This window comes from Protopterus annectens, chromosome 4.part0 (assembly GCF_019279795.1).
Source record: "Protopterus annectens isolate FY-2018-M chromosome 4.part0, PAN1.0, whole genome shotgun sequence".
NCBI classification, from domain to species: Eukaryota; Metazoa; Chordata; order Ceratodontiformes; family Protopteridae; genus Protopterus; species Protopterus annectens.
This window is the reverse complement of record NC_056733.1, coordinates 1,790,485,651-1,790,499,133: the sequence shown is the minus strand read 5'-3', so window position 1 is coordinate 1,790,499,133 and position 13,483 is coordinate 1,790,485,651. Positions and strand designations below refer to the sequence as shown.

At 36.6% G+C, this 13,483-nt stretch overlaps 1 protein-coding gene across 1 annotated transcript in view; it reads left to right on the top strand.

Annotated features, from left to right (window-relative positions):
* Positions 1 to 13,483, top strand: part of GALNT10 (polypeptide N-acetylgalactosaminyltransferase 10) — a 2,012,282-nt gene that overhangs the window by 1,784,890 nt on the left and 213,909 nt on the right. The window lies entirely within an intron of this gene.

Below are 13,483 nucleotides of genomic sequence, written 5' to 3'. Positions count from 1 at the left end.
CTAGCCCCAATTCCAAATTGCCCCAAAGCAGTGTTTGGTTAAGCAACATGCTCAAGGTCGTATGGTAGGCAAATGATGGCTGATGGAATCAACCCTTTATCCCAGGAAGAAGCTTGTTAACAGCTCACAGCCTTAATCCACTTCACCATCTGCCAGACTTGAGCAAAAAATGTTTCTGTCCTGGAGTTCTGATAGTTTGAGTTCCCATTCTGTACTATAGATTATAAGTGTATCAGATGCCCCTTGGAGAGTCTAGCTCCCTCATTCCTTTCCATCTCAAAGTGGGTGAGCACTTATAGCTTTTTATTTGGGATACATGTTTTTTATTGCATTGGGTTACATCAAAAACAGGATTTCTTGATTATGTTTAGTTGGCACCAATTTAAGTTGAAGAACAGGCAGTGTAATTAGCAAGATCATGTAAATGTGGGGTTAAGTAAGTTCCCCCTTTACCCGGAAAGTTGTATAATCTCAATGGTGTTGTATTTGGAGATGTATGGGGATTACAGTCTGACCTAGCCCTTGCAATTTTTTTTTTCATTTTGTGGAAGGAACACATTGTTCATCTTTTTCCTTTAATTTGTAGTTTGCTGTTACTTGATTCGTAGATATGCTGTGGATTTTTCTTATTTGCTGTCCTCACAAACTGTAGCACTGGTGAGCATCTTTGTTTGCTGGTGGCACAACTAGAAATGTTGCCACTTCCCAAATGGCACTTATATGGCTCTCTGTTTTTCTTGGGGAGGGGCTTTTTTCTGTTTCACCAGTTTTCATATCTTTCGATAACTGTTTTTGGTTTTCAAGGAACAAGCAGTCACTCCTAACTGGCAATAAAACCATTCAACTGTTATTATCGGAGAACAAAATTGGATTAACTATACCCAGAAGAAACAGTGGGCCAGATTCAATAAAGCCCATACTAAGTGTACAGTAGTCGAGTGGTTTTTATTTAGTTCAATTATTCCTCATATAATTTTTGTATGATATATGCATACATGTATACACACACACACACACACACACACACACACACGTGTGTGTGTGTGTGTGTGTGTGTGTGTGTGTGTCTATTTGCATGTATATTTATAAACTGAAGAGTGAAAAGGTCACACAGACAAACCAGTTATTGAAAACTACTAGAAAAACCTAGAGTTTTTACTGTGTGATAACTTAAACCTCCTGTAATAGAGGCCCACAGGATATGTGACAGTCCTGCACTGGCTCAGTAATCAAGGAGCCTCAATCCTCACCACTGGCAATAGCTAGGGAACGCACACATTGGGAGGATGACAAGTACACACACAGTAAAGTACAGTTTCCCTTAAGAACACACAGAGATCAGTCAGTCTGGGGCTGGTTTCTCCCTCTTTCTCCAGATCCCCAATAAGACTCCCCACTGGGACAGCTATAGGGTTAAGAGCTCAGCTGAGGGGCCAAGACCTCCAGCACCCTCTCTGTCCAACCAGTGCTTCATGCCCTGCCCAAGTAGCTGACACACACACACACTTTCAGATTTGATTTGTATACAAACACACACACACCTGGTGAAGGCTGGCACAAGTTTACTAGCTATGCCCCCTTCTGCCCAGACTATAAGGTAGTTTCCACTGCCACCAACCCCAACTTATCAGCTACTATAAGGCCCTTACAAAGGGTGTCCAATCCTACTGTGTAATGTTACTGTTAATACAAATGGTAGTCTGACCAAGACTTGCAAGGCTATTTAGGAGTGGCCTGTACAGTGCCACCAAATACATATGCAAGTACTATAAGAGCTTAAATATGTCTCACAAATATCAGCCACAAAGATAGGTTTAAATATATTTAATAATAAATAATAAAACAACAAGACAATACTCAGTCAATCAACACAGCAACTTCAGAGTTCAAAATCACAGGAAATATTTTAAAACAACATTGCAGGACAGTCTCAAATAAATACAGAAAACATCTAAACTAATCTTTACTTTATTCCTAACTATATCTAAAAAGAGTTACTATGCCCTAGAAACTTACTTACAGAGCAAGGCAAGTGCATATGTGATAAGTGGATGTTCTTGCTAGGTCCAAGACAAAATACAAAATGCACATTCTCTCTGTGAGAGAGTTCTTAAATTAATATCACATTTTACTGCTGGGTTAACTTGGATGGCATCACTTTTTGTCACCTGACTTCAGTTCCCAGGCTAAAACAGAAATTAACAGAATTTAACATCTCTGTGTTAAACATACATCTCTCAGATGTTTGCAGATCTTGGAAGTCGTAAAACAATAAAACACTTTTACATTTGAAACCTAGTAATTATTCCTCTTTCAAGACAATATAAAAACTTCTACCTCTAGACATTGTGTCTGCTACTGAACTGAAACTGAGAGATAACATCTTTTGTTCATGGTCCAGCTGTAAAGTAACTTAACCTCAACCATTCTTACGTTTTGCAGGTTAATCCTCTATGTTCCAGAAGGGTACACTATGGATACAGCTTAGTTCAGTACATAATATACAGTTCTTTATAAATCATATCAATATTCACAAATGACATAGAATTATTTACAGAATTCCAGATAGCTGGGCTGCAAATATTTCCCTATATTACAGGATATATGCAAATGACCCCTTAAGGACATCAGGTGTTTCAGCTGTATGGCTTCTGAATGTCCATGACTTTTTACATTTTCTTTTTAAGTCTTTGTGGATATATTCAGACCAACAAAGCCAAACCCCATTAGTTGTGGGCATGCATGTTTCGGCCTTCTTATGATCTTGTCAGCATAGCATAAATGGACTGTTTGGCTATACTTTAGAAACACAGGGTATTTAACCCAGCTGATGTCCATAACCATTAAGTGTCTGCAAAATATCCCAAGTAACAACCAAACCAAAGAGTAAAAAGGTCACATTTGCAGACTTCTACTTCTTAATAAGATTTACTGTTTTATACTCATCAGCTAACTACTTTGATGTTGATATTTATAAAGACAATGGGGCTTTCAAGTCTGTTATTTATAGGAAGCCCACATTCTCTAATACCTACTTGCATTGTAATAGTTCACACCCTAAGTTCCAAAAGAAGTCTCTGGTTAAGGGTCAGCTTGTATGTTTATCCAGAATGATTTTGGAAGACTTAGTTTTTGACAAGGCGTATGCGGTCTTGACCAAGGTGTTTGTAGAAAGGTCATACCTCCCATATTTTGTCAATGAGATTAGGCAAGAAGTTCTGGTTAACTGTGCTTCTAGGTTCATTCCTATCTTAAGACAGCCTGAACAAACAGTGGTTACGTCTAGAGAGACTGACTTGACAACAAGTTTAGTTTTGGAATACTATCCTTTAACTTATGAAGTTAGAAAAATTATTAATAAGTTTTGGTCAGTGTTACAATCAAGTAAAAAACATCTATTGGGACAAAAGCCAAGGGTCATGTTTAAAAGAGGTAGAAATCTTAATAATTTGTTTGAGTATCAATGAAATGTGAGCACTAAACAGGGTAAGGGAATGGGGAAATGTGGCTGCTGTAGTCAGTCTAAGTTTATTTTAGAAGCTTGTGAGATTATTTTGGGCCCATTTGAAATCAGAGTGAAGTTGGGAGATGATTGCAGTTGTGAATCCACTAGAGTGATATATATTGCTTGCTGTACTCCCTGGGGCTCATACTATATCAGCAAAACTTGACAGATCTTTAAAACAAAGAATATATGAGCATGTGAATGAAATGTGCAAGAAAAATACAGGCAATGCTCTTTATAAACATTCTTTGCATTGTACAGAATTCAATTATGTTCAGTTTTGCTGTTGTAGGCGGAGTCTTTATGAATCCTAGTAGTAGCCCAATTCAGACTGTTTTAGAATTAAAGGAACTGTTTTGCAAGTTACATCAGAATTCCCAAGACTCTCCTGGCCTTAATGAAAACATTTCTGTCAGTACTGTCCTTAAACTTGGAGCATTTGATTTTTAGCCAATATTATCAAATACATGTTGAGGATGCATGCTATCATAAGAGAGTAGATTGTTACGTTTACATTCCTTGTTATACACTTTGGTATTAATACCATTCTCATGATCTAACTCCAGTTCTACATCCAAGAACTCAATATTGGTTTCTGAGTATTTCATAGTAAATTTAAGAAAGTCGGTGGTGGATTCCAAGAAAGTGATAACATTTTGCAACTTTTCTACAGCTCCTCTCCATAGAATAAACACATCATCGACAAAATGTTTATAATAAATTATATGTGGTTTAACACTATAATTCGATGTTACATGTTCACGTTCCCAATAAGCTAGTACAATGTTTGCATAGCTATTGGCGCAAGGGGTGCCTATGGCAACTCTCCATTTCTGCCAATAGCACTCATTATCATAAAGGAAGACATTATTTTCAAGTATAAGGTCTAGAAACTGACACATCAGACCAGTTCTAATATTGGTATAGTCTTCTTTATCTTTCAAAAAGTCCATAATGGCCTTTATATCATAATCATTAGGGATTACTGTGAACAAACTATTTATATCAAATGTCACCAGCAAAACATCTCTATAATCAGTAAGCCTTTCAATAGAGGTATATAGGGACATTAAAAACTCCTTAGTATCTTTCAGTACAGTTGAAGCAGATGATTTGACATTTTTTAATTCACGTTCAAGAAAAATCAATAGTGGTTCAGTTGCTGACCCAGCACCAGCAACTATAAGACATAGTGGTGAGTCTTCAGGATACTCCAACTCATCAGTAACTTGTATAGAAAATCATGTATGTTCTTAATCATTTTATCTATGGTCAATCGATCAATGTGTTTATAGGTTTGATTATCACTCAGCATGACACACATTTTGTCTCATTTTCAGTTCTATCTAAAACCACAGTGGCACCTCCTTTGTCCTCTGGCCGGACCACAATGGCACCTCCTTTGTCCTCTGGGCATATAACTATTGATTGATCGTTCATTAAACTTTTTAGGGCTAACTTTTCAACATAGGTCATATTGTAATAATGATGCCTGTGTTGGGTAAGTTTTTCATATATTTCATTTTCACATACTCTAAGGAAAGCTTCCATAGTTGCATTATTTTGAGACGTAAATGAACTGGGTCTCTTTAACTGTGGACCGTCAGTCTTCTCTTTAACTCCAAACATATTTTTTAACATTATATTATGAGAAAACAGTCTTAGGCTAGTCATCACTTCACTAAATTGGAGGGCATAGATGGTATAAACAAAAGACACCTATTTAATATAGATACTTGAGCAGGAGAAAGTTTACAGTGGCTAAGATTCACCACTAGATTAGAAGTTATTAATGTTCTGTTGAGATGTTACTCTTTTTCCTGTCCCTGCTCAGCGAATGCTCCCCTTTTCGTGTCTGTTGCTGTATTAGGGGAATGTGTAGTGTGGGAAAAACTGAGGGCATAGCATTAGTCTCTTTTTGTTTGGCTCCAAATCAAGTGTAACAGGATGTCCATGCTCTTTAGGAATATTAAAAACAGCAGTTTTATCCCCTTCTGGCATAAGGGAGCTTCAGTCTGTGGACCCACTCTTGAGGGCTTCCTTGTTCTGCTGTGTCCCAGTGTAGGTGGAGTCACTTCTCTACGAACACTATTTCTAGGCCATTGAAATATCCTGCCATTCCTAAAGTCCATGTAATCCCTTTGTAATTTCTTTATTTTAATGCGTTCCAACTTCATATCATATAGAGAAATGTTGGAATGTAACTCATATAGTTTTGCAGTGTAAACATCACTACAAAATCTTTTTGCAATATCAGCTTGTTTTAACTCAACCTCCTTAATTAAATCATTTTCTATAGGTCTAAAATGATCTAACAGTAATCTTATATAATTAAAACTTGTTTCAAGATTGAGCATTTGCCACTTTTCCAGCAAAATGGGATAAGCATTACCTCAGGTTGGAATTGTACCTCAGCCCCCTAGGAATGACCTTATGGAGAAGGCAGGCTTCTAAATGGAACCATTGCCATTGTGTCTTCTTAAGTTTGAACAACAGACTTTCCAATTCCTTGAACAAAGTTTGAACAACAGACTTTCCAGTTCCTTGAACAGAGTTAGAAAATCACTGTAGTCTCCCAATTCATCTCCATCAAACACTTTGGATTCACCAACGTCTATCTGTATAAGGGGATTATTAACAAATCTTATCTTATTACGAAATGGAGCAGTGGAAGTAGTTAATTTCTATCCAGGTACATAGTCCAGTTCAGTTCCATCATTCTTTTTACCCTCCGCTATGTACAGCCTCTCACCAGAACAATAAATATCAAGCAAACAAAACAAAGAGCGGCCACAAAAGGTTGTTGTAGAATAATAAATCCAAAGTACATAAAACACAACAAAATGACCACCACAGCCTCGGGCATATAAATTAAAATATGCTTTAATGTCCAAGGAAAAATCAACGTAAAACAAAGCAGATAACCGCTTTTGGTTAATTCATTACCCTTCCACAGATCTATTAGCAAGAGACTATTCAGGGGGATTTAAAATATTGAAACAGCTAATCACTTTCAGTGAATGAGTTTACGCCTTTTTAGGGCAGGTTTCAGAGGGAAACAGCTTTTCAGCCCAGGGGGTGTGTCTGTCCATAAGTTGTCGATCCAAACCATCTCTGCATATTCGGTCTCTGCAGACAAATAACCCCCTCTAGGCACTATCAGAATGCACTTGTAGCACCACAAAAACAAACATATGACCAGAATTAAATAAAATGTGCCTATAGAGTGGATTTTTCTCATCCTTCAGCTTAATATCACTAACATGTTTGGATATCCACTCTTTAAGCTGTCTATTCATTTTGCCAATGTAAAAACTTGAACATTTTGGCAATTGGCAAATATATACAATGTTTTTTGTTTTACAGTCTGTATATAGATTAGGACTATATTCCTTTTTCTGTTATAGGATGGATGAAGTCTTGAGTTTTGGTTATAAATTTACACATAGTACATCTTCTACATTGGTAGGTTCCATCTCGATTAGACTCGCATCTTCTCTGTTTAACACTGGCACCAGATACCAAACGCTACAAGTTCGTATTATTTTTAAAAGAGAATTTAGGTATATCACCCACTATTCCCCTAATATCATTATCACTGAGCAGAATATTCCAATTACTATGTATAATATTGTGTATAGATCTCATGTCACTTGAATAAGTCAGATTCACTCTGAAGAAAGAAGTAGTTGGTTCACAAGTACTGATATTTTGTGAAGTTTCTATTCTCAGCCCAGATTTAAAGAACGGTTTACCAGTATCATGCCTCACAGACTTAATATTGTCCATATGTCATGAAATATGTTTCTTCTTATAGCCCCCATCTAAAAATTGCTGTTCAAGATTATTTATTGCTACTGCAAAGTCATCATCACGAGTATGAAGCCTTGAGTTCCTAAGTGTTTGTCCTTTAACAATATTGTCATATACATGTTGAGGATGCATACTATCATATGAGAGTAGATTGTTACGTTTACATTCCTTGTGATGCACTTTGGTATTAATACCATTCTCATGATCTAACTCCAGTTCTACATCCAAGAGCTCAATATTAGTGTCTGAGTATTTCATAGTAAATTAAAGAAAGTCAGTGGTGGATTCCAAGAAAGTGATAAAATTTTGCAACTTTTCTACAGATCCTCTCCATAGAGTAAACACTTCATCAACAAAACATTTATAATAAATTATATGTGGTTTAACATTATAATTCGATGTTACATGTTCATGTTCCCAATAAGCTAGTATAATGTTCACATAGCTATTGGCGCAGGGAGTGCCCATGGCAATTCCCCATTTCTGCCAGTGTTATTCATTATCATAAAGGAAGGAGTTCTTTTCAAGTATAAGGTCTAGGTGCTGACATATTAGACCAGTTCTAATATTGGTATAGTCTTCCTTCTTTTTCAAAAAGTCCATAATGGCCTTTATACCATAATCATTAGGGATTACTGTGAACAAACTATTTATATCAACTGTCACCATCAAAACATCTCTGTAATCAGTAAACCTTTCAATAGAGATATAGAGGGACATTAAAAACTCCTTAGTATCTTTCAATACAATTGAAGGAGATGATACAACATTTTTTAATTAATGTTTTTAGCGCTTTCGTTCATTTTATTGATATGGTCTAACTTCATCAGAAATCTAATTAAAAGCATTCCTAACAGTATTTATATCAAGTGCTTGTAGGAAAGACAAGTGAGGGAGGAGAACTTTGCATGATGTCATAGTCATCTAAGCCATTTAAGTACACATTTGATATTAAGGTTTCTGTTTACTCCAGGGGTGTATCTGCTCTAAAGGCGATTTGCCAGTTAAGTTCTCCAGCTTCTAGTAATGTGTTGGTTTCCCCCACTGAATGTTGTGACCTATTCAAGAACTACGAATTTGAAGGTCGGAGACGGGCGGCATTGTGGCGTGTCTGGCCAGTGCGTATGTGGGATCTTTGCAATGGATCACTTGGTAGTGCTCCTTGATCCTGTCGCTGGATTTGTGAGTAGTCTTACCTATTTAAAAGGAGTTGCAGGTGGAGCAGACTCCTAGGTAGACTACATTAGTGCTGTTACAATTGCAACAGTGTTTGAACATGATGGGTGGGGTGTGGGGTTCTAGTGAGAATGACTTTCCTGGGATGATATGTTGACAACAGCAACAATAGCCACATGGGTGTGTACCTGGTGGATCTCTGCGGTTATTGCGACTGGTTTGGTCTTGGGTTTCAAAGAACCATTTTAGGGGCTTGGTGCACTTGTAACATAACAGAAATTTATCCCCCAGGGTTTTCCACAGATCTGGGTTGCTATGAATAATCTCCTAGTAATTAGTAAGGATTTGTTTAATGGAGGTATTGTCAAGGGAAATGGGTAGAGGGAGCCTGGGTTGGGAGACTTGGTTCTTGGTTGTACGGCTGCTGAATCCAAATTTTAGGATGAGGAGGTGGCAAGTATATCTGTGCTCCTTAACTTGCTGGAGGCATGAAATGACTAAGCCAGGAGGGTAAAGTCTCTCTATGAAGAGTTTGGCAAGGCACTCACATTCCTGTAGGATGTAAGGGTTCAGATGGAAGTCTAGTGCCTCTAATATGAATTCTGTTTTGGTTCTTATAGAAGTCACTATGTATCTGAGTGGGGGGGGGGGGTTGGCAGGGTTTTTGTGCATCTTTGGGATGCCAGTTTGCCCACTACAGTGGCTGCGACCTTCATGAATTAAAATTCCAGGTCAGATATATGGCCACAGCGTAAAAGGTCAGACAAGGTATGGTCAATGGTTAGAAACTTGGACAGGACTTCTGCCATGCCGATGGGGCAATAACTGTCATCCATGGACAGTATATCTTGCATTTTGGTCATGTATATGTTGCTGTTCATCACAACTCCTCCCAGTCTTTTGTGTGCTGTCTAGATAAAAAGGTCAGGAGTCAAGTGCAAATGGTGGAGTGCTTCTTTTTCATTTTGGGTGAGGTTTACCCATTTGTTCTTAGGTCTGTTGTTAAGGGTCATTCTGATTTCATTTTCGCAGACCTTCAAAAAGACACTGAGGTGGAAGTTCATTGTGGGTTTAAAGGTACTCCTCCTTTTTAGAAGGGGGGACCCTCGTAGTCTGCACTACTGTGGCCACTGCTGGCAGGCTGGTTGTCTTGTGACCCTGTAATAAGGTGAGTGTGCCATCTGGGGCAAGAAACTAGCAATAGTGGGTCTCTAGGGCTGGAGTTGAGCCAGGAGGTGGCTGCATTTGCTTGTTCAAGGTCTGCGGGTTCAACTCTCTCATTACTTGTTGTTGTGTCTTTTGGCTTATCCCGGTTAGGGGTCGCCACAGTGGAACTCCGGTCTGCTAATGTTTGGTAGTGGATTTTTACGTGCCGTTACCAGCCCTGACGCGCAACCTTCAACGAAGGCATGCCCATTCACGCATGCCTCCACACAGAAGACGCTGTAGCTGAGAATCGAACGGGACAACGTCTTGCTGTGAGGCGACAACACTATCGCAGCACCACTTAGTATTCCTAGTTATACCACTACCAACATTAAGTACATCATTTTCTATGTGCATTTCATTACTGATGCTAGACACATCATAATTATTGCCTTGGACTACAACATATTGATTGAACTCAGAGCTAAAATCAACAGTATCAAATGTTAGAGGCATGCGATTAAAAAAGCATTTTCAGGGGGGCGTGGCTAGGACGTAGACTGGTTGGCAGCATCTTTTCTCAGCTCTGCACTCAAAAGATATTTCTGACAGGAATTTTTAAAAACTAGATATTGTAGACAAACCTATTTTGTTGAATTACTTCTACTAATATTACTAGAAGTCTACAGTGCAAAAAATTTGGCTTTAAACATTATTTTTCCTGTCAAAAACAAGAAGGAAAGTATCTGAATCTACTGAAAATGAGCTTTTCTAAGCATACCACACAGGACCAGACGATGAAAAAGGAGATACAGTCTTTATTAAATGCTATACAAGACTTGTCAGTGAAATTTGACAAAATGAATACCAAACTGGACACTTTTGAGGAGAGATCTACAAAACAAATACAGCAACTACAAGAAATAATGACGCAACAGAAGTCTCAAATAGCTGACATAGAGAGATCCTTAAATGATACTGAGGGCAGACTCTCAGAACAAGATCTTCAGCTACATTTTTTATCACAACAAAATGCTTCATTACAAAATAAAATAGAGGATCCTAGAGAACAGGTCCAGACGAAATAACCTTCGTATCTATGGGCTACCAGAGAAAACAGAGGGAGATAACATGGTGACTTTCCTTACTACCTGGTTACCAGAAGTTTTAAAATTGCCTGAAGCTCTCTCTTATGGAATTGAAAGAGCCCACAGATCCTTAAGAGCTGCTTCATCAACCATCAAATCAAAAAATCACCCGAGATCAATAATAGTAAAGTTTTTTTCATCACAGGACAAGGAACTTATTTTAAAAACAGCATGGTCAGCTTCTCCAGTTAAATACAAAGACAACATAATCAGATTTGATAATGATTATTCTGCTGGAGTTATAACTGCAAGAAAATAATGTCTCCCTCTGATAAAGGAATTGAAAAAAAGACAACTTAAAGTCCACTTGCTGTTCCCTGCAAGAATAAAAAATATTTTTTACTGAAGGTCCTAAAACTTTTGACACTCTGCAAGCAACAGTTTCTTATCTTTCAGCTAATAAAACCTTGGATAATGTGGAAGAAATGGATTTCTCCCAATTTGGGGTTAAGCGTCACTTAGAAAAAAATGAATGGAGCACTGCTGACAAGAAGAAGAAGAAACGATAAAAGACATATGAAAAACACAAACATTATTGTCTTCTATTTGCTCTGTAAGGCAAAAAAGTTCTTTGAAAGCATTCATGCTTTACACATGTGTCAGTCTTTGAAACAATATAAATACAAGATAAGCAGGACATTTTATAACTAAAGCAAACAACCCTAAAGAAAGCAAGGCAACATATCTTTCTCTATTACAGTGTAAATACTTAGGCATGATTTTTCTAACTCTAAATGATGTTTAGATAGTTAATTTATAAATTACCTGCCTTTTACTGCTAGTATAGAATATGATGTATTTACACTGACATATTAATGTGATGTGTTTAAATGAGCATGATTCCTTTTTATATTATTTACACTAAGCTGCATGAAATATCTAAACTGATGTATTTAATACCCATAATAATATATAAAAACTGATAGTAATAACTGTCAAAAAGTGCCTTGAAAAGTAATTATCTATTCTTTGATGCTAAAAGTGCCTTTTTGACTAACAAACAACTGTTTGGCTTGTATATCTGCCCTTAATGTTAAGAAAACTAATAGAAGTTTAATGAGCTGGTGTTCAGTTTATATAAGCCCTAAAAACTTCACTTACTTTGTTTTTGTCTTCCTGCCATGGTCACGAGCTGGGAACTCTTATTTTACCACCCCTGAATGAAGGTTCTTCAGTTAGAATCCATTACAGTGTGTTAAACCTTCTAACAGCACAAAATGAAAGTAAACAGTCATGAGTGATGTCAGCACTAAAACAAGACAGTATGGGTGTGGTGTCAGCTCCTAAGCTACTTAAAGTAACCAGCACACTATTTATGAGATGGCAAAGTGCTTTTACAGTTTTAACAAATATTAAATGTACACTGAAGTACCTAATGAATTTAGAAGGTATCAACACATACATGACATTTTATTATATTGTAATATTTGTTATTCATTTTGAATTGTACACATAAACAGCACACAAAGCTTAAAAAGAAGTATATCACTTAGAAGAAACTGTATGAATAGTTAACACATACAGACTTTACTATAATCTTTTCTGATAAGATCACCCATGTAAATTACTATAATTTAACTTAATTTTATAAACATTTAATATATTTAAGTCCTTGACTGGAACTATATAACATATTTGTAAACACACTGCAGCTAGTGTACTCAACCTTAAGGATAGTAAGTCAATTAAGGTTCATGAATGTAGCTATGTGTTATTAGGCATTTTAAGGGTAAAAAAGAGTTGCTGTTTAATTATCAAGATACTCTGTAAATATTAAATTGTTCAAGTAGCACAATCATTAAACAGTAATGAGCAAGAAAAAATCTCAGTCTTGCTTATGATATTGTTATATATATATATATATATAGGAAAGAACTGCTGAATTATAAGTATGATTTTATTAAAGGCAAGTTATATTAATATTGAACATCCTCACTGAAAATTAATGGTTGTTTAGAGACACAGTAACTCCCATTATATAACCAAGGCTAAAGAGATTGTCTTGTATGTCTAAATTGATCAGCCTTGAACCTTAGATTGCAAATAGACATGCAACATACTTTTACTAATAATACTGAATATATATTATATAACATCACAAACGCTAAAGCCATTGTCAGCTACATCTCATATCAATCAGCATTAAAATATGATATGAATAGCATAGGCATTTACTAACATATTGCTGTTGGTACCTGATATGCATATAAGTAACAGGTCTAATTTTCGTCTATGAAAGTAAATACCTGGCTGTGTGCATTTGTTAATTATGAAACAAGAGCGTGCTATCTATTATTTTTAATATCCTATAGGTATGTACTTGTTAGAGACACACACGTGCTGCAAAGCTGCTAGTTATTGCATATTCATTAGTATATTTCTGACTGCAGTGTTGTAAATATATGGTGTGGACCACTTGAGTTGAGAATATGTCTATATTGGGCATGTTCTCTGTTTGAACATTGTATATTATCTATAATATGATATGGAGTACCCTCACTAAATTCAAAGAAGCCACAATAGAAACAAATATTTATTAAAAATGGAGAATAGAAGGATGAAGAGAAAAATGAAGGAAAATGGTTGATGGCCATATAAGGTTATCTTTTCCTGTGTATGTAGAAGAGTTGACAGTAATAAGTACCAAACAATTGTGTTATAGCATATTTAAAGCCTACTTTGCTTCTCATATTTT